The sequence below is a fragment of the Chelonia mydas genome, chromosome 14, assembly GCF_015237465.2.
Source record: "Chelonia mydas isolate rCheMyd1 chromosome 14, rCheMyd1.pri.v2, whole genome shotgun sequence".
NCBI lineage: Eukaryota > Metazoa > Chordata > Testudines > Cheloniidae > Chelonia > Chelonia mydas.
This window is the reverse complement of record NC_051254.2, coordinates 13,408,052-13,430,073: the sequence shown is the minus strand read 5'-3', so window position 1 is coordinate 13,430,073 and position 22,022 is coordinate 13,408,052. Positions and strand designations below refer to the sequence as shown.

The 22,022-nt window shown below is 50.6% G+C and overlaps 1 long non-coding RNA gene across 2 annotated transcripts in view; it reads left to right on the top strand.

Annotated features, from left to right (window-relative positions):
- The window catches only part of LOC122462946, a 53,149-nt gene extending 32,202 nt beyond the window's left edge, over positions 1-20,947 (top strand). The window contains exons 2-5 of one of the 2 annotated variants that reach the window (XR_006285848.1): positions 425-561; positions 16,536-16,635; positions 17,281-17,335; positions 20,210-20,947. This is a non-coding gene — a long non-coding RNA (uncharacterized LOC122462946). The remainder of the gene's footprint in view (positions 1-424; positions 562-16,535; positions 16,636-17,280; positions 17,336-20,209) is intronic. The other variant, XR_006285847.1, reaches the window with a different exon arrangement.
- Positions 20,948-22,022: the final 1,075 nt, after the last annotated feature.

The window sequence follows — 22,022 nt, the reverse complement described above, 5'->3', positions numbered from 1 at the left end:
GAAATCTGACTAGTTTGGAGCAGTATGCTGGTTCCAGACAGAGGTGGATGTAATGAACAAGGCTGAACAAAAATGATTTTTTTTTTTCCCCACGCACAAATGTTTTTTAAAATATTTCCCCCCTTTTTTATTTTATTTTATTTTCTGGGTAAGAAAAATGTTGATTAAAAATGCTGTGACCAGACTTTGTTTGAGTAGCTGAAAAATTCCCCATTTGTGCGGGCTCGTTTTCCAGAGAGACCATGTGGGGCAGGACCAGAGCTGATGCATTGGCTTGGTGGGATTCTTCCCAGGTCCAAGCTGAAGTGTGAGTGTGTGTGTGTGTGTATTGTATCGCATTTGCTGTGGCAGTCTCTAGCAGGAAAACACGTTACCTTTCTCTTCCTCCTTGTGACTTTTTTTTTCCCCTTCCAACTCCAAGTAGAATAATTGCTCAAAAAACAGACAAGAAGAAGAAACAACAACCTGTCTCCGAGGCCTAGAGTTACCCAGATATGCAGCACGGTGCATGGGAGAACAGTCCCACGGGGCCATGCCAGTGTCTGGGAAAACTCACTCCTGGTGAGTTAAAATCCATCCTGTAAAATGTAGAACTTCTCTGACTGTATCCACACTGACTCCATTCTCCATCTCCCATTCTTTTCCCTCCTTCCATACCAAGGAGATCCTTCCCTGAATAGCTGAATACCATAAACCCAACCCCAAAGAAGCCTCCACTCCCTCTCCCTACCCCCACCAACCGGCAGGCCCTGCCCAAACAAGTCCCCTCCTTTGGGTGGTGTTCCACTGGAGGAGAGGGCTCATGGGTCGGCACACTCTTTATTGGGCTTGGCCTAGGTTGCCTGGGCCAATCTGATATGTTCTGGAACTTCTCCACGGCCAGGGGGTGGGGTGGAGTGGGGAAGTGGCCAGGAGAGCTTTGTGAGGTGAAGGTGGTAGCTAGTTCCACTGAGATGGATCTCAGCCAAGGTCAAGGTATGTGTCTGCATTGGGCATGGATTTATTGGCACCTACAAATTAAGATTAGGGTCCAGCTCAGGAGCTGGACTGAGTTTTGGGCTGGTCCTTCTTTCTCCAGTCCAACCCCTCGAGCTCTGAGCCAACACATTGCAGAACCGATTTCACTGAGACGGGACAGAAGCTCTCCTGAGACCCAGGAGACCATTTCTCTCCTGTTTTCTGGCCAAGCTGCAGCTGGAGTCTCCAGACAGCCTCTTATATAAGGCATCAATATTTAAAGATGAAAAATGTTTCCTCTTGAAGTATTAAAGCCACTTTATAAAAACTATGTGTGTTCTGGTCAGGGTCCTCGGGAGAAGGGTTCACCGGCTGCAGAGACACACTGTTCCAGGTGAATTGTTGGGGCAAAGCGCTGGCATGGCCGAGTCTAGCTTTCCTGGAAGCACAGCGATTTGTGACAGCCATCAGGCAGTTAGCTGCTCCTGAATGTGGGCTGCAGGGGGCGCTGTTAGCTGCCTTTGTACCTGCTGGAAGGGGGCAGGAGCTGTTCTGCCGCAGGAGGAGCATGAGATGAGCCGCAGAGGATCAGTCTCTGTTCCCCAAGCACCATCCATCGTTCCCACGGCATGCAAACTCCTGAGACAGGTTAATCTTCTTTCTGCACTGTGCGAATCCCAGGGTGAAGGCCCCGATTCAGGAAAGCATGAGTGGCAGTGCGTTCCTGAATCAGGGCCTTCGTGTTTCATGGGACTCCCTAAGGCAACGTACTGCAATGGGGTTGTTCTCCCTGAGGGCCTTGGCTTGCATTTCACAAGAGCGAGACAGGACGGGGGGAGGGAGGGCAGTTCCAGTTTGCTTAAATTCCATTCTGGGAATTAACATATGGAAATTCTTTCCCCACTTTCTCCTGGATCCACTATCCTCCTTCATTTTCTGTCTCAGACCATCGCACAGTGTGGCTGTACAGTTCCCAGACAGCTGCTGTGCTGCACCCCAGAGGTGGCTGCATTTCAGTGAAGTGGTTGCTTTAGGATTCATTAAGACAAAAGGTGCTGTATAAATATTCTCTCTTCTTCTCTGATTCCCTTTCCACTTCTTTTCCACCCCCTCTTGTCTCTTTCTTCCCCTTTGCTCATCTCTCTCCTCTCCTTCCCCTCTCCAGCCAGTGATTTCTCAAGATGCACCTGGTCACACCCAACCTCCCTCTGAGGGTTTGGGCTAAGGTTGGCCTCCTCTGTGCTGAGGCTCTCCCCAAGTGTGCATGCTGCTCAGGGGAGGAGCGCTGACTTTGCACAGGAGTCAGCTCCCAGAAGCCAGGATGCAGTGTGAAGACTGGGGGCGGGGACCAGCTCTCTTTGCACTTTGCAGTTTTCTAAGGGGGCCTGGTAATAACTCCTCATGGCACATCACAAACTAGGGGTAGGGAATGCCTTAACTGGGACCATCCCATGGGTGTCAGGTCCTCTGCACCACTGGACCTCTTGCATTAGCTACGTGCTCTGCAGCTGCTCCTGCTATTTGTTTGTCTTGTCCGCAAGTCCTCTCTTAAAGGCGTGAGGTCACTTGGAGGTTAGTCGCAGCCATAGAACTCACGCTGCCAGTGCAGCTGTATCCCAGGAGGCAGGCACAGGTGGCCTGGGCACTACTAAAGGTGCCACAAGTCCTCCTTTTCTTTTTGCGAATACAGACTAACACGGCTGCTACTCTGAAACCTTACTTTCCACTGGCATTTTTCATCTGAGTGTCTCAAAGCCCCAGGCAAACATTAAGGACTGAACCACAATGCCCTCTGGGAGCATCGGCCCCATTCTACAGATGGGGAAACGGAGGCATGGAGCATTTATAAGTTTATATGGAGGCTCCTGCTTGTACAAGAACCCAGTGGTAGAGGTGGGAATAGAACCCAGGAGTTCTGCTGTCCAGCCACTATGCAAACGCTACCCATTTCACTGGCATAAGCAGGGACTTCAGCCTGGGGCTTCCAACATCCTGACCTGTCCCAGTCTGTTGCAACATCCTTTGGGCTCTGGAGCTTGATCCAGAGGGTGTGCATGCAGGATAGCTATGAAAGGGATGTACCTAGAGACAGGATTAAGGGATTCCAGTCATGAGCCTCAGTGAAGTTGTAATTTAACTTTAATTTACATGCCAGAGGTTTTGTCCCCCTGTATTGCTGTTTTCTTCCATAAATTGTACATTATAATCTGTCGGCAAAACTTGCCTCATTCTGCCAGGCAGCCGCCCATCTAAAGCCATCCAGGCATTTTGCCGGGCAGTCTTCCCTGGCTCCCTTGCTTTGCAGAAAGGTGTCGGCCTCTCGGTGTTAAAATGTGTTTCAGATTGTACGCACTGGAGCCAAGACAGCAACTCCGTTCACATGGAGCAGAGGCTTTTCCACTCTACAGCTTGGCAGGTTCTGCTAGTTGCTAACACGTTGCGGCATGGGAGAGCGAAGAGGAGACATGCCCAGACCTGTCCCAGACTGGTGTTTTCCTAGCTCCGCTCGGTGCAGCAGGTGAGGGATAGAGACAGGGGAAAGCGAGAGATTTGTTGGAGTTAAGGCAGAGAGTGACAGGGGTGAATGAGCCTGAGAGAAAGGGGAAGACAGGAAAGTAGAGGAGAGGGAGATGAAGTGTAGGAGAGAGCCAGGGTGTCTAAAGGGATAGGAAGAAGAGAGAGGGACAAATGGATGCAGGGGCCAGAGAGGCCGATAAGAACAGTGCTGGCTGTGAAAGAAAAGTCCCGTGGGACGGGAAGGTTGGGGGCTGGAGGTGGGCAGATCTGCCTGGAGAAGCAGGTGACTCCTGCCAAAAACCATTAGCTTGTTGGTGGGTTGAACAGACGCCTTGTCACACTCCGGAGTGGATCTGTGACCTTTCCCTCCCCCCAGGGCTGTCATTGCCCTGAGTGCAGATTGCTTGTGTGGGGAGAGATGACAAAGGCAGAAACCACTGGGCAGCAAACCCCAGAGGGAATCGCTTTCTTCTAGCACTGAACAAGGAACTTTATCCGAATGGGGGAAATGGTGTTCGCCCCAGACCTATGCACTCTCTGCTTCACTGTAGAGCTTCCACCAAGAGCCTTTCCCAGATCCCCCTTGCCTGGCTTCCTGCCACAGATTTAAAGAAACAGCCCACGCATCCTCATGTCTTACCCCCTCCCTTTCCCCTGTACTAACAGTCTTTAACAAGAATAAATATTTATTTAACAACAAATTATAGATCCAGACGAGTCACTGGCTTTGCTGCTCATCTACATCCGGTATCTTCTGGTCTTGGCAGGTTGATTCATTGGATTTATCAGACCCCAAGCTGCAGACTCCTGCTCAGTCTGCTTAGACCTCTCCTCAGCAGTGTCATCGCCCTTCATTCAGGCCGCGGAGCTGCTACCAGAGTGATGTGGCAATTCGGCTGTTTGGAATCAGCGATGCACCTTGGATCATGAACTATGTAGGGTCTTGCGGACGTGCCTATGTCCAGGGACAAGAGTTGGGCTTGTCCAGTATGTGTTCTCATCCAGTACTGTGTCTACCGGTTTCAGAAAGGATAAGTTGTGGATGTATTTCAATAATTGAAGGGGGGAACGAACCTGACACCTGTAAGATCTGATGTGTCTCAGCCTCCCTTCTTTCCTATAGTGCCATGCAGGACAAAGGGTGGTAGCATTGTCCTGAACCATCGACCCATAAGTCAATGAGCTGGGTGTCGGCTCTGGTGATAGAGTGGAGAGAGGGCTTGGGAGTGCGAGTATACTACTACTTATCAGTGTCACTTGTGGACCGATGAGGTGACCTGGCCCTAAACGACCAGCTGCTGATTATCAGCTAATGTGAAACAGCTGTTCTGGTGGCTTTCCAGTCACAAAAGGGAAGTCAGATGATGTCCAGCAAAGAGCAGGCTCTAGGGAGTGGAGATGGCTGGCGGGCGGGTTTGTCACGGGGGGCGGGGGTGGAAGCAGATGGCTGGAGCAGGTGGTTGGCCGTAAGGGGCAGGGAACGGCCGGAGCGGGCCAGTTGTGGTTGTAGGGAGAAGCCTGTTTCTCACATTAATGCCAATTGATCCTACCTCATTGTGAGCACCTTGACCTGACAGCTCATGTTTGTAACAACTCTGGTCCCAGCTCCCCCTGCCACTTGTGATTAAACAACAAACTGGGTCTGATGTATTCCAAACCCTGTGCTTAATAATCACTACGTGGCAGATGTAGGGATGTGTGCTCCTGCCTCCCCAGCTGTCAGGAGGGAGAGCCTGACTCACCTAGCCCTCGGCTGGTGCCTTAGAAGAGAGGACGCCCTGTCAGAACAGTGAGCTCCAGCTGGGCTGCTGAGCCCCCTCTCTGCTCTAAAGATTTGGCAGGGACCCTGCTGAATTGTGGCCGGTTTACTCCCCCTCTTCCTTTTCCCTGTCAGTTGACTCTCCATTTGCTGCTGAAGGCAGATACCAGGCTCCAGGGGGTTTGGAGGTGACAAATCTCCAAGGACAGCAAATAAAAGTTCCCCTTAGAGTAGCACAGGCTTTGAGATTTGTGCTGGAGAAAATCCATCTCGGAAGTGGCTGTTCTTTCTTCCTCCTGCTCCACTCACTCTCTCTATCTCTGTCCTTTTGCTTGAATCTCCCTCATCAGACTTTAATGATGTTCCCAGTTACTGCCACTAATGAAGGACCATGACTTTCACTAACCGGCCAGTCGAGATGGATTCTTCATGATTGACTAGATAGCCCGAGAGGGGCTGCGTGACAGCTCTCCTCCCAGGAGCTTTAAACAAATGCTCTTGTCTCTAATCGAGTTCCTTCCAGAATTAATGAAGCCCCGAGATCACTTTTATCTGCTGGAACAAGATGGAGCTGCTTCCAGAATCAAAGTCCCCCAGTGAGCAATGAAATGGCTGATTCGGGAGAGCACAGAGCTGGGGCTAGGGAAAATAAAAACAGGAGCATGTGGGGAGGGGCGGGAGGAGCAGGGGGTTGGCTGCCCCTTTTACAATCTAGGGTGGGTATCCCAAATGCAGCACTGAGGGACCCTTGCCCTCCATCTGACACTGAATTTTGTTTACCCTGCCAAGGACAAAGCAGGGAATAGAAAGAGGACAGAGTGTGTGAGAGAGCTCAGTGCTTAGCCCAGCCAGCAGGAGGCACTGCAGGGAAGGGAGAGGAGGGGACATGGAAGTCTCTATTCCCAGCCAGCTGGAGCTGCTTCAGGACACACACAGGGCATTGCTCAGCATCTTTCCCAGCCAGCAGGAGGCGCTGCAGGGAAGGGGCAGATGGGGTTGCACTGGAGACAAAGCAGTCTTCTCTCAGGCCAGCAGAGTAGAGCTGCCTGGTGACAGGCAGAGGCTGAGGGTCTGCTGTGTGGTGCTGGAGAGGGATGTAGTTTTGTGTATTCTGCTTGGCTTTCTTCCTGCCTCCTTTCACCACCCTTCAACCTCCCATGGGGTGGGAGCGCTGCATACCTGAGACCCACTGGCCAGCTCCTCTCCTCCGGCAGTGCAATGAGAAGCCCTTCCCACTCTGTGCCACACCTCTGGCCAGAGCAGTGAGCTGAGCGCCAGTCGCTGAGAGCCCAGGGGTTAAGTGGAGCCAGGAATGATTCCCCCACTTGACGCTCAGCTTCTCACTCTGGCCATGGGTGACAGCAAGGAGGGGAGGAGAGGAGCGGCCTGGTGAAACAGCACACGCTGGCCTGAGCAGGTGCTGGAGGGCTGGGAGATTAGAGAGTCCTGTGGCACGTGGGAGTCTCAGGATGGCTGGCCGAAGCAATAACACAGACAGGGAGAGACAGTCATCTCTTTCCCAGCTAGCAGGGGGCAGTGCAGAGAATGGGATGGAGGGAGCCACAGCCACTGCACCCAGTCCAGATGTGGAGTCAGATGCAATTGAATAATAGAAGGGCGTGAGGCCGTTGGTGGGTGCTTGGGGGGGGGGCATACGTGTATTTTCAAACTGCCCATGTTTGCTGGGCCGTCTGGCTGGAGCTGACGACAGCCGAGCCTCGGAACCTCCCCCTGGGTTTCCCTTGTGGCGGGGTTGTTGAGTGGCCACTGCCCCAGCAAGCAGGGGCGGAGGAGAGGCTTGCGTGACTGGCCCTGGGTATGAAAACAATGGCAGCGAGCGAGGCGCTGGCTAAGTCACTCCAGTGCGTTGGCTCCACTGCATCGAAGTATTTAGATAGAAATCTCAAAGCTGGAATGTAAATTGGAAGCAGATTTGGGCTAAGGGACTCGATGCAGATGTTAAAGGTATTTCGGCTGTGTAAAACAGAGAGAAGGGCATGAATGAATGGGCCTCTCCCTCCCCACGGCGAACACATACCGGGCACAGCCAAGGTGGAGGACTGAACGTATCTGAGGTGTGGTTCTTGCCTGTAGTCTATTCCCAGCCCCCTAAGTCTGTGTTCGCGTGAGAGGGGTGGGAGAAGGGTGTGGGACCTGTTGAAATGCTTGGAAGGGTTTTGGTATGTGATTGGCTAGCTGGGAGCTGTGTCAAACAAAGGAGAAGTGCGTGTTCACATGCGTGTGCTGGGTGTGTGCAATGAAGGAGTGTGCCCAAGGCACTTGTGTGAGGGTGCCTGGGTGCTACATGTGGGTGGCACATGTATGCAATGATGCCCTGATGGCATAGGTGTACAAGGGTCCCTGGGGCGTGTGTAAGGGTGGGATGTGCACATGACGTGTGAGTGCTTGGGTGGCACGTATGCATGTATGTGTGGGGTGGCTGTCTGAACATCCAGGTGGGAAATGTGAACATGGTGTAGGGTGGTGTGTGCGTGCGTGCGCGTGCACAGGATGCCTGCCTGAGTGCCCAGGTAGCATGTGTGCCCAGGCGTGATGTACACATGGTGCACGTGCTCGTGTGTCCAAGGGGGCTAGGTTTTGTTTTGCTTCCCCAGGAAAGCACCTCCTGTCTGGCACTGTGCAGTTCGCTGGTCAGGCAAGGGATGTGGGGTTTATTTCTGGACACTGCCTAATGCTTCGCCTTCCCCTCTGTTCACCGGGGGCTCTCAAGTGATTTCAGGCTACTCAGCTGCCCTGGGAAGGATTGTAGCATAGCTGTGTTCATGGCACAGAGGTCCAGGACTGGCCAGCCGCCCCGCAAGGCTGTCTGGCTGACGGATGGGGAGGGGCAGGGGGTTTCCCACCAGCTCTGCCACATCCCTAGAGAGGTGGGGAGCTGGGAGTCCAGTAGGGCAGGTGCTGCTGGGGCAAGGGCTGCTGATTCTGTCACAGCCGGAAGGTGCGGGGGTGTTTCCTTTAGTCCCTTTGCTCTGACTCCAGAGGCTCACAACTGCACAGACTATTTATTCAGAGCCCTGTTTCTATGGCAACGTTCCATGGTGTGTGGGCTGATAGTGCGAGCCCTCGGTGGAGCCTCCTGGGGAGGGAAGGAAAAGCCTTCTGCTCATTGAGATGCACCTGACAGCACTGCGGGGCTGAGGGGAATCCTCTCTGCACAGGCTGGGAGGCAGGGAACCCCTGGCCCAGCATGGGCCTCGCGTCGCGGGGGAGCAGCAGAGCTGGAAAAGCCATCTGAGCCTATGGAGTCTGTCTGCTCGCTGGCTGGGGTGGCCTGGTCTCCCCTGGCCGAAGCCATGGCAGAGGTTACACAGATACCACCCTTGATCTCAGCCTGAATGGGAGATCCCCGTCCTGGGCTACTACGGCCCCCGGCCCCCCAGCTCGTTCACAGTGATTATTACAAGTATCTCTCCCAGAGCAAATAATTATGGAATTATAAACCCAATCCCCGCGGCCCCCTAAGAGCATCAGCCTATCTGTCAGCAGCTGTCTGTGATGGCGGAGGGGAGGGAAGGGGAGGGCTGTTATGTAAGACCCTGGCAACATGTGAACTTCCCTCTCTGGCTCCAGCCGCTTTGCTTTCCCGAGAGCTGTGCTTGCCTGGCCGCCCCTAACCCAGCCCTGGCGGCCCAGGCCAGTGGGACAGCGGAGCGGCCCCTCCCACTGGGACAAAGCCAGGTTTGCCCTGTGGGACTGTAAGGCAAGGATGAGGTCTAGCGGACTGAAGGGGCAATGGGGAAGGCCTAGGAGGTGCTCTACTAACAGAGGGAGGGGAAGGGCTGGGGGCTCTCAAAGGGCTGTAAGGGAAGGTCCTGGGGATGGATTCCAGGGGAGCTCTCCCAAGGAGGGCAAGGGGAGCTGCTGGAGGCCTTGCGAGGTGGAGGAGAAGGCTGCCCTGCCCCCTGACTTGTCCTATATGGCTTACTTTGGGCCTGGGCTTCAGTGCAAACCAGAGGCTGGTTATTGCGGTGTTTCCTCAGGTGCATGGCTCAGCATAGTCATGTGGTATCATGTGACAACTGCCCCCCAATTCCTCACCTCTGTGGGCAGCGGCTCTCTGGTACTGCACCCCTGCATGTGGGCTAGGGTAGCCAACTTGGTAATAGTTATAAACCGGACACTCCAGCAGGAATGCTGGAACCTCCCCTGCCCTGTCCCCCGCCTCTTCCGCCCAGGCTCAGCCCCCATCCACTCCTCTTTCCCCTTCCCCCCTGTCACTCACTGCTTTTCCCCTCCACCCCCTTCCTGCCTGCGTCAGGAGGGACTGGCCTGCTTTGCCAGGGCTGGGAGCTGCAGCTGCCTGACTCAGGTAGGAGGCAGCCCTGGCTGAGAAAGGGGCTGGTGCAGGTGATGACCCAGTGCCTCCCTGCCTGCTCCACCTGCAGTAACAGGACTTTGGGTGTCCGGTAAGTACAGCTGACTGGACACTATCAGGTTCAGTTTTTGACCAGACTTTCAGGTTGAAAACCAGGCACCTGGCCACCTAATGTGGGGGTGACTAGGGACAGCGCCGCTACTCTGAGGGGGAGATGGATGATACAGGAATACTGCTGAGAGGGACAGAACCCAGGTAGTGTCAGCACTTGTGCTTTCCAGGCTCACCTGCACAGGGAGGTGACTGGAGAAGGCATTGTCTGGCAGCCTCTCCCTTTGCTCCAGGACCCTGGCCCAGGGACGGAGGCTGATGTTTGGGTTTGCATGTGTGCGGCAGACCCTGTGTGATAGAAACATGCCAAGCTCGTCTTTGTCTCTGACTCTCGGTGGCAGTCTTAGCCCCATGCTACCCACATGCTCGTAAAGGACCCCGTGCATCCAGGCCCAGCTACCAGATTGCAACGGCTCCAGCATCAGAACCCTGGTTAGCTAGTGCTCCTCTCTCTGCAGCGTATAGACTATCCTCCCTGCTCCTTGCCGCCTACCAGAGACCTGGCGCCATCCAGGCCCCCCTGTCAAAGCGCCTTTCTTCCCCACTGTGTTTGTCAAGTCCTTGGCATTCTTGCTAGGCTATGCCCCCGAAGCCTTCAGAATTGATGTGGTACTGTGGGAGGGTGGAGACTGGGTGGGTCGCAAGGTGGGTTTGGAGAGGGATGGAGCCCCATGTGTCTTTCTTCATCAAGGGTCCCACAAATGCTAGCATAGTCTCCCCCAGCCCCTTGGGATCATTTCTTAGCAGAACGATGAAGGGGAAGGAGCAGACCGCAATGTGGCTGTTCCCTGGGAGTTGACTGAGGAGCTGATGTAGCCTGTAGTTCCCAAATATAATTTACTCTGCAATTACTGCCTGCTCCCTACACGGCGAGTGCCTGGGCGCGATGGAGGTAGCATGGACCTGCCTGGGGTGGGGGGTGCATTTAAAAGCAATAGAACAAGCTGAGCTCAAGAAATGGCTTCCCCATTCCTGTGTTGGGGGCCATTGCTTTGGGCACCATAGCCCTGAGTTATGAGCAGCAGGCCGGTGGGGAGGGTGCTGGGGGCAAATATTGAGGGAAATGTGCCTCCAGGCTCAGGGTTCTCTAGCCTCTGGGCAATCTGGAGTGAGCAGTAAGAATCTCAGGTGCTCTCTGCAGGAAATCTGTACTGGGCTGGGTACCAGAGAGGAGTTTTCTGACCTGTGGCCAACGCCAGCCTTCTAACTGCCTGTCCTGTAACAATGTGCCTTGCAGATTGACTGCTGATAGTACGTACAAGGATTGACGGGGGGGGAGGGTGTACATGTGTGAATGAACATACATGTATGCATGTATGTGCATGGTGGGCTAATGCAGTTTCATCCTTCTGAGGACGTGGGGGAACAACCCAAGCCCTACCCTTGTGATTGTAACAGCCAAGCTAGAAATCCGCTTTTCCTTGCTCTAACCCATGGTAATTTGCGGAGTCCTCCCTAAATCAGCATGTCTTGGTCCCATCACCTCAGGGCCTGTGAGCTGCAGATGGAGACAGGGAATTGATGCATGTAGAGCTGGAGAAGAGCTGGGCTTTAGCAGGTGAGCCTAGGGTTGCCAACCCTCCAGGATTGTCCTGGAGTCTCCAGGAATTAAACACTAATCTTTAATTAAAGATTATGTCATGTGAAACCTCCAGGAATATGTCCAATCCAAATTAGCAACCCTAGCCTGGCTGATAGCAGATGGCATGTACAAGGGGGCATGTGTATGTATATATATGGGGGTGGCTTGTCTCTCCCATTGTCTAGATCCCTAGTGCCTCTATCACAGAACTATCTGGGCACATTGGCTGGGATTTACGTGTCTTGTCCAGTGGTAGGTTACTCACTGTTTTTTCTGTGCTGCTGGGGCTGGGGGGGGGCTTCCTCCTCTCCCCGATCGACTGAAGCTATGTCTACCCTGGCAATTTTGAGGAAGTTTCCCACCATGCACTGCCACCAGTGCAGTATCTCCCCTAGCGGTAGCAATGGAGGGAGCGCTAGTGTAGACCAGATTCAGGTAAATCTCTGTGTCATCTAAACCTCCTCAGACAGTCCTAGAGAAGACCATGGCTGGCTTTAGCACAGGTTCATGGGTTCCATTGCACCCACAGAATTCAGGAAACCAAGGGAGCAACATGCATTTCTCTAGGCCATCTGTCAGGGATCGTCTAGATATCCTTGCTCCTTCCTAGCTCAAGGGGCTCGTCTAGCTGAGCTCTCCAGGTCCTTTCCAGCCCTCAATTTTATGACTCTGTGATGAATTCTGGTAACATTTGGTGCTTTGGAGGTAGGAAGGGGAGTCGCAATTCAGATGCAGGGGAGTTGTATTGTCTACCTGTGCTCTGTTTGAGCAGGCTTTCCCCATGTGGACAGAACCTTATCTTAAAGCTTTGGTGCGTCCCTGTGGAGAACCTTCTGCTTAGAGAGAGTGCACAGAACCAATCCCTAGTGCAGCTCCAGTGAGATCCATGTTACGATCCATAAGGAACTCAGTGGAGTTCCAGCAGGGATGCATTGGGTCCTGTATGTTTTCTGCTTCATGTCTGTCTCTCTCTTTCCCTGGGGTTTTTACCACTAGGCTCTTTCGTGTTAAAAATCAACACAAACCAGGATTTTTTTTCCTTTGGTGTTTCTCTGCTTGTTCCCCATCTGGCATCACAATTGTCTGTGTGCTCACGGTGATCTCTGTGGCCACTGATCGTGGAAGATAGTGACTGGACGTGAGGAATAAGCAACAGCAGCAGGAAGCCCAGGGGGAGACTCAGGAAACAAGGATCCTGTTCTCCTGCAGATGTCCCTCATCAGAGGGAACAGACCAGCCTGAGAAGGGGAGGTAGGAAGGGCTCCCCACTTGTCATATGGTGGGAAACTCTCCAGAAATGGCAATCTTTGCCCGTCTCGTGTAGCCCTGTTTGTGCCAGCAGATTTCATTGTCTCTACGGCTTTTCTCAGGGTCACCTCAAAGAAAGAAACCAGCTATTAAAAGAACGTTTTTCTATATACAAACAAAAACCAAAACCAAACTGCTCAGCTTATACAACAACCAAACTCCTAGGAGGCTCTTTCCATAGCTTTCTCCCAGGCCCCTCTCCCTTGTCTGTCTGTCTGTCTGTCTCTCTCTCTCTCTTTTATACTGCTGTCCATCACCACGGTATCTGAGCTTCTGTGTACAATCAATAGCAATAGTGAATCCCCTAGTGGGACTTCCTGGAATCTCTGGCCCTCTGTTTGCGGTAGGGTTGGAAAAGAAGGGGGTGGCATAACAGGGAAAGGCTGCTCTTCATACAGTTGGTTGGCCCCCCACCCAAAAGCCACATACGCCTCCCAATTAATAGAGCTGGTTGCAAAATGCAATATGTGTGGCAAATCCCAATATTTCAGCCTTTGTTTTCATCGTGCCCCAGAACGAAAAAAAGGGAATATCAACATTTTTTGCAGAATGAAATATTCCAAAAAAAGGCCATTAGCAAATGTCAAAATGATAAACTGACATTTTCAATGTCAACAAAAGGTTTCATTTGTAAATGAACGATTTTGTCTTGAATCAGCATTTTGACTGAAAATGGGGACATTTGCAATGAACATTTTCATTTTGGATCCAAATGTTTTGTTTCTTTTGGGAACGTTGAACTGAAACAAAATCTCTTATTTTGATTTTCCCCAATCAAAATAAAAAAAAAATCATCAAAATTGACATTTGCCCATGGAAAATTTGGACAGATTCACATTTTTATGGACAAATGTTTCATGCAAAAAAATATTGACCAGATCAAATTTTTAAACAAATCTGAATGACACCAAGGATGCACTGTATCTCTTACTCTTGTATCTTAGCAAGCACATTATTCCAGTACAGATGATCTGCTGCTTTTCCAAGAGGGGATGCGTTGTCACAGCATGCCAGAGCAGCACTCTCCCTTCTCAACAGAATGCCTTTCCCCAAAGGCATGAGCAGGTCTTTTAAACAAGCTTCAGCTGGGTAAAACCTAAACCAGAACCGATTTGGATTGGCCATTCTGGATTAAGAATTGGGATTTTGATAGGATCCAATTCCATTGCAGGATCTGGAGACCTGAAATTACCTTGGGAAAAACTTACACCCGTTTCTCTTGACCTGGATGAGGCTTTTATGGGTCTTGCATGTTTGGGACCTAGATCAACCAGAATGTGTTTTCAGTCTAATCTGGACATGTGCAGCCTTGCTATTTGGCACCCTGGTTTGTATGCATCTAGTTGGTGTCCCAGGTACCGCGATCGCTATCTGTTTGGGTTTTCACCCACTGCTGGCCTCCCATTGGAGAGGAAGGGGCTAGGAGAGCTGTTGAGATGGCCCGCTCATCTCTGGGGCATCATTACACTTAGAAGTGACTCCTACCAATGACTAAAGACTGACACTGCCTGGGCACTGAAGGTCGTTTCCTCCAGTTTTCACACCAGAATAGTTGGCGCCCAGGATGTTGGACTTTGAGTCAAAGAAGGGGAAAAATTGAGGAGGACATCTGGCTTCCATGTAGCATATGGAAGATGCACCAGTGGGATAACAGAACCTATCCACAGTTGGATCTTAAACCTGGGACCAGGTCTCATGTCACTGCTGAATGGGTGTCTCCTAGACCTTCCACAGCAAATGTGGAGGGGGGACTGTCATAAATATAAAGGGAAGGGTAAACACCTTTAAAATCCCTCCTGGCCAGAGGAAAAACCCTTTCACCTGTAAAGGCTTAAGAAGCTAGGATAACCTCGCTGGCACCTGACCAAAATGACCAATGAGGAGACAAGATACTTTCAAAAGCTGGAGGGGGGGAGAAACAAAAGCTCTCCCTGTCTGTGTGATGCTTTTGCCGGGAACAGAACAGGAATGGAGTCTTATAACTTAATAAGTAATCTAGCTAGAGATGCGTTAGATTCTGTTTTGTTTAAATGGCTGATAAAATAGCTGTGCTGAATGGAATGTAGATTCCTGTTTTTGTGTCTTTTTGTAACTTAAGGTTTTGCCTAGAGGGATTCTCTATGTTTTGAATCTGATTACCCTGTAAGGTATTTACCATCCTGATTTTACAGAGGTGATTCTTTTACTTTTTTTCTTCAATTAAAATTCTTCTTTTAAGAACCTGATTGCTTTTTCATTGTTCTTAAGATCCAAAGGTTTGGGTCTGTGTTCACCTATGCAAATTGGTGAGGATTTTTATCAAGCCTTCCCCAGGAAAGGGGGTGTAGGGTTTGGGGAGGATTTTGGGGGGAAAGATGTTTCCAAGCAGGCTCTTTCCCTGTTACATATCTGTTAGACGCGTGGTGGTGGCAGCAATAAAGTCCAAGAGCAAAAGGTAAAATAGTTTGTACCTTGGGGAAGTTTTAACCTAAGCTGGTAAAAATAAGCTTAGGGGGTTTTCATGCAGGTCCCCACATCTGTACCCTAGAGTTCAGAGTGGGGAAGGAACCTTGACAGGGACCAAATACTCAGGTAGTGTAAATTGGTGTGACTCCACTGCAGCCAATAGATCAACACCAGTTTACACCAGCCTAGGCTCTTGCTAAATACTGTGCTGTCTCTATGCACTTTCCTTAGTGTTTCCATTGCCTCTCGCTACAGGGACGACCGCACACAAATGTACCATGCCTCTGCTCTGAAGATGCCTTGCACTTAATTATTTCTAATTGGCCTGTCACTGAAGAATGAAGGCAACTCTGACAATGTTATCTGACAGGTGTCACTTCATTGTTCTCCCCAAGTTTATTATCTCCCCCCCCAGGATTGTGCATTGTGAAGTTCAGATTGCTCCCCTCCATTTGTTGCCGTTTATCTATAATTTAGAATGGTTTTTAGTTATATTATAATTGAATTTCATGTGTCGCAGCGTGTCTCAAACAGAAAATATAAATATTTAACAGGCTCCACTGGTAATAAAGATTCGCATTTGCCTCACTTTGGCTCCCAGTGCATGAATATTCTGCATCATGCTCCATGGGTATTAACTTCATTCAGATTTATCCCCGGTTATGCAATGTGATGTTCACGACAGATCGGAAATCAGATTTTTTTTAAAAAACCACAACAGTTAATGCCATTGTGGGTAGGAAAGCCACTGAAAACAGAGCTTCTGGGGCCACCAATGTGTTGTCGAATGCAGCTCAAGTCTAACCAGCTTGGTGCAGGCAGCCTCTGGCACCTTGTCTACACTAGGTCTCCTACTGGTTTAGCTCCAGCAATGATAGGAAATCTGAGGGGGGGAAGCAAGGGGACAAGGAGACGAGGTCTCTAAGCAACACCCCCTTTTAAAGTGGAGAACCTACAAACCTCAGCTGCACTTAATTAGCTCCCAGCCACAGTATCTCTCTGAGCTGCCTCTGAATCCTGGCTGAGAACTGACCCCGGAAAGTTGGCTGGTCTCAGCAGGGGATACGACTGAAGTGGAGCATGTCAGGGCTTTGGAGTCCTCTTCAGGGGTGTCAGAACTTCAGTGCACCCTGGCACGGACCTCCAGGGAGAGAAGGAAACATGGGCCGTGTTTCTGACTGGCAAGAAAAGTGCTCGGAGGGTGGGTGAGTGTGCTGTGGGAGAAGCAATAGACTACAAAGAAACAACGCAGCACGGCAGGTCAGGCCAAGGCCTAGGCTGACCATTAAACAGGGCTGGCTCCAGGCACCAGCTTTCCAAGCCTGTGCTTGGGGTGGCATTCAGAATGGGGTGGCAGTCTGTGGCCCACAGCGGCAATTCGGCGGCAGCCCCGCTGCTCTTCCTGCCACGGCAGCTTTTGGGGCGGCAAAATTGGTAGAGCCGCCCCTGCCATTAATATAGCTGTGTCTCAGGTGAGCAGGAATATATCACAGTATTGCACCCTGCTTTGTTCCTAACAGAGAGGGAGAGAGGCTGCTCCAAGCCCCTGGAAATATGGGCAGAGGTGGGGCCTGCAGCTGGCAAATGCTGACTGGCAAAGTCTGGCACCAACCAAGTGAGGTAAGATTTCCTATCTCCTCTTTGTTGAAAGGGCAAGAGCACACTGTGGGCACCGAAAAGGTCCCTGCCACCTGAGTGCATTCAAAACAACAGTCGCCACCAGCCAGCCAGGGTGAAGGGGGTGGTGGGGGGCAGGATTGTGTAGAATGGGTCAGTTGTAGCCAGGCTGCAGCTGTTTGAACAAGCTGAAGCCCTGAAAGCCCATTGCCATGTAATTCAGCTGGCAAAGATTTACGATCATCCAAAATGGATGAGACTAGACCTCGCTGTCTCTGACATGCTTCCTTCTGGCCGCGCTTTCCCACTCACTGAGCAAGGCTCCAACAGCCGACGTGGGGTAGTCACTGATGTGTAGTAATTGGTGTGACCCCCATTAACACCAACAGGGGATCTGGCCCATTGACTTCAATGGAGCTATGCTGATTTACACCATGTGATGACCTAACCCTAGCTTTGAGTGGAGCATGTGGAGTATGGCTGAGACCTCACAGTAGTCTGCTTGGTGAGAAGTTAACGGAACACAAGGTGGTGTGTGTGAGCACACACACACACACACACCCCCCCCCCACTTTTCAGCCTTGTTCATGTTCAGTGACAAATGATTCTGAGCCACTCAGTTGAGTTTCTCTGCCCGATGTGCTGCAGTAAAGATGACGCTGAAGACTCAGGCCTGGACAAGAGGGATAGTCAAATAGTGAAGGTAAGACAATGGCATATTATACTGTGACTAGCTGGGGACCTGTCAAACGACAGGCGACATCTCAATCACATGTCATTTGCAGTTATTTTGCGTGTATCTCTGCATGGCAGTGCCCAGACCAGTACATGGTGGTTGTGTGTTTGAATGGTTGCTCCTTTCCACCTTTTCAGCAGCAACTTGAGTTAGTAATGACAAGAAAATCCAATTCCAGCTATTTCCACCAAAAGCAGGAAATAGAACAGGGGTGTGGTAGAGAACTCCAACATCCCCAGCTGCCCTATGACTTTCTTAAGTAAACGCTCACTCAGGTGAAGTTAACCAACTCCTTGCCAGTAAGGAATCCTCATGATCTGCCCACCATAATAGTTGGTCACCAGCTAACAGAGATGGAAAAACCAAAGCCACATTCAACATCTGCAGCTCACAAGCTTCTGAATGGCACATGACAAGGCGGGGGAGGGAAATTGTTTCTCAACGGACAATCGCATAGATATACATTTTATTGTAAGTATGGTGGAAAAAATTAAGCAAGAGGCAGCATATAATTTGAGAGCAGTAATGGGCCTGAGGAACAGCTTAATGTATCTGAAAAGGGTGAACAAAGCAAGACGTAGAAATATCTGTTTTTTTTCTAAAGATGTCCATCACCATGGTATCTAGATGCCGTATAGCCCTACAAGGAATTCTCAGCAATGTTAAAACACAAATACTCCTAATAGATGATCAAGACAGCTCACTGGGACCTCTTGGTCCAGGGTTTCTAAGGCAGCTCATAGAGCCAGGGGTACCAATGAAGATGCTGAGCCTTGCTGGCCAGGAGAAATTCAGACAATATCAGTACTGTGGCCTAATCCGACCCCTGCCTGACACTGATCACATTCCTCATCTTGTAAATAAGTCATGAGCTGCTCAGGAACAGCCTTTCCAGGGCCCTTTGCCAGGAGTGACGAGACAGACACTGGGATGGAAATTAGTAGACTCGTCAAGTGAGAGAGTTGGCTTTTCCAAGGCAGGAATAACAACTGCAGTCTCAGAGGGCACTTGGAACAGCCCCAGAAGTCAAAGAGAAGCTTATGTTTGCATAATGATTGATCCAATAGAGTCAGCAACTCTCTTTTTATGAGCCATTCAAGGCAGGAGTCCAAAGAACAGGTGGCAGGTGGTTGAGCACATCTGCTGAAACACTGACATAGTCGAATAAAACACTGAAGAAAGAGAAGGCGATCCCAGAACAAAAAGGCACCACGGAGGCAGCTCCTTGGTCAGCCAGCGGGGGCTCCTGACTTTTGATCCAGTCCAGTGTCTCCTGCAGGCTGAGCCTATTTGTGAAATGCAGGTGGCTCAATGGGCAGCTTAACTGGGCGATTTAGTGTGGCACAGCGGGCCAGGTGCATTTGGGGTTCACTTTATTTCGACCTTCCAATGAAGCAGAGTGGGTGCCACGGCTGGGGGCAGGATGCAAGACTTGATGGGCTGGCTGGTTTGATCTGTTATGGCAAATCCTACGTTCTGTTCTCTCCTGCAGATGTCAGGGCCTATTTCTTTGCCCAGGTTGTAAGCGTTACCAGCATTTGGCCTGCTCTCTGCTCCAGAGCAGCGGTTCTCATCCATTACTACTTGTATGGCCCTGAGGATGTCCCATGGGCCGCAGCTCTATGCTGATTGGGCCGCAAGCGCCCCACGGGCCACAGGCTGAGAACCACTGAGATAGAGACTCCAGGGGAGTCCATTTTCTGCTGAAATACAGTCTGGACTGTTTCCCATTCAGCTGCTGCACTGAGGGGAGAACAGACAGGGGCTTAGGGCTGAATAAAATGTTAAAAGCCTGGAAAAGAGTCATTAGCGTCTTACGGCCCAGAAACTAGGTGGCTATACTCAAACGCCAGGCGTTTTCTGTAATCAGACATGCTTTGCTTCCACAAAGAGAGAAAAGAACCAGAAATTAAATAGCGCGCGCCCCCCCCCCCCCACTTTCAGTTCTGCTGTACCAGGAGGGTCTGTAAAGCCAGAGCGATAGCACTGAGCTAGGGAGAGGTCAGGGACAAGGGAGGGAGAACCGCACCATAAGCAGCTGTCGGTGCTTGTTATGTCTGATTTGGCACATATGGTAAATACAACCAGAAGCTAACGGGGGGGGGGGGGGGAGTTAATTGAATCACCGGATCGATATCAAACATTTCCAGTGATTGCTCCAGACTTGCACATAGACTAGAATGAAGCCTAGTTTGATGCAGCAGCTCCTCAAGCTCCAGCTAGTATGCAGCCAGTGATGTTTTCTGATGTGCCCCAACCTATCTGCTGAAGGTTCTCCAGGTGCAGGCATGTCAGAAATCAGAGATACCTATTAAAAAGAAGTGCCACCCAGAACCAACTGGACCAGGTTTGCCATTGGATAAGGCTACCTAGAACTGTTTTGTTTTTATCACAAGACAAAGCTCTATAGAACAACCTGTTCTTGAACCACAGACCTATCGACAGGGTTCTTCACACCTGACAACTAGCCAGCACTGGCTGCTACAACTGTCAGTTGCTCAGTGTGCTATGAGGATACACAACCAGCTTTCTGGTCTCACCCCCTGAAAGTGTGCATTAGTCAAATCCTCAGCTGGAGTAAATTGGCATAGCTCCGTTGAACTTTGCCATGTCTGGGTGGGGGAGGGGGGGACTGTTGCAGCTGGTTTTAGGGTGTGGAGCCTGTTCAGGTTTCTCTGGATTTGTCATGGAATTCCTTCTTGCTCCATGTGGGTCTGGAGCCAATCAATTCCCTGACAGGTGTTTTAAGTTTCCTGTAAGTTGGGTCCAGGTGACCTCATGTGGTTTGGGGATTTGAAATACTACTCCAGGTGCTTCTATTTTTCCCTTTTTACCATCTAGAGAGTCCAGAGGGATTCACATCCAGGAAAGAAAAGGCTCGGAGTCAAAGCAGAGTCCAAGGTTTGGCTGAACCACTTCACATCGTCCTCTCAATTTCCTCTGAGACTGAACCAGACAAAACAAACGGCACTGGGAAGGGGGGACTCCCTGTTCCACTGGAATCCTTGGGCAGGGGGTTGTTTCCAAATTCCTGGCTGGATCTGCACTCCAGATCCATTCCCTCCAGCAGGGGAAAGTGTCACGTTTCCACAGATGTTACCAAATACTTTTGTTACCTTTAAAAAAAACCAATGGAATGTGACCATTATAGGAGAGCAAGAACAGCTCTCCCAGGGGCCTATAGGGTTCCTGCCTCTGCTGCATGGCAGGGAGGTACAAAAGCCCTAACCTTGTTTGGCAGCTGGGGCTTTTAGTGAGCAGCTTTGCTTTGAGAAGAGAAATAATGGAGCTGGAACGCTGATCCCTTCTCTCTGCCACCCCAGGCACCTATGACCGCTGTAGGATGCATCCAGAGCAATTAGCAGTAGCATCCGGCTCCTGGGCAGGGCTGATGGAGAACCTAGGCTGGAACCCCCAATGACCATTCCCTTTAGTGTTGGATACATGGCTGGTGAATCCATAGGCTGTTGCACAGTCTATTGTAGGAGTGAGGAGCTGCCAAGTGGGGGTGAGTGACAGAAAAAACCCCAGCCCTCTCTGTACAGCTGGGATTTTCAGCATCTCTTTTTGCTTCTGCCTCACTGTATTATGGCACGCGTGGAGATATGCAGACAGACTTACTATTGTAGAGTAAACTCCGCCCTGTGCAGAGCACTAGCACCAGGGTTATATGCCACTTCAATCCCACTGAAGCCCTCCTGCTGGCTCTCTGCTCAGAGGGGAATTTCACACTCTCTGCGTACCCATATAGAGCCAGGAGGTTGCCCGTCTCTTCCAACCCACATTTAACCTTCCTCTCCTTCAGCCTTTTGATGCCATATATTTCTATAGAAGGACCCTGATTCTGGCCCCTTAGCGATGGAATTGCCTCTACAAAGGCAAAATAAAGATACTACATGGTATTATTTGTATAGAAGTAGGATCTAGAGATCCCTGTCAGGGCTCAGGGCCCCATTGTGCCAGGTGCTGGACATTGCTGATCCCTGGCCCAGAGCTTCCAAACAAAGTAAAAGCTGCCACTTCAGTTGCTTAGTCCTCACTGAAAGCATCTCCCTGACATGTTAATTCTCTTTCATCCCCTGCCTGCCTGCATCCACTATTAGACACGCTTCCAACTCTGTACTGAGCACCATTTAAGCATTTGCTTTTGTATTTCTAGTCAAAGCTGTAACTACCGCCAGCTCCACTGTGTCATGAGTCTGCACATTATAAACACAGAAGGAAAAGTTGTTCCTGTATTTCCAAAGGAATTCATTAAGGTGATTATGATTCATGCTTTGGAAGACATAGGGCTGGGTTGTGCGATTCAGCTGAATGATGTTGAAGCAGCTCAAAATCTCAGTGCAAACGGGTGCATCACCACCTCGGCTTCTGGAAAACAAACCTTTGAGTCATGAATCGTTGGAGTAAGGGAGCAGGCCAGAAATTAAACACAAATGCATGTCTTAATAGCTGACCTGATGGAATGTGGACTGTGTTTGCCTTTAATGCGGAGTCACCATCCGTTCACCCCTCATTTCCTTTACAGATACACCCTCTTTCTTTCTCGCACATGCATTTTTGTCACTTACACACACACTTTCTCTCTCTCTCTCTCTCATATACACACACACACACACATGAGTTTTTTCAGGATTGGTTCATATCTGAGCCA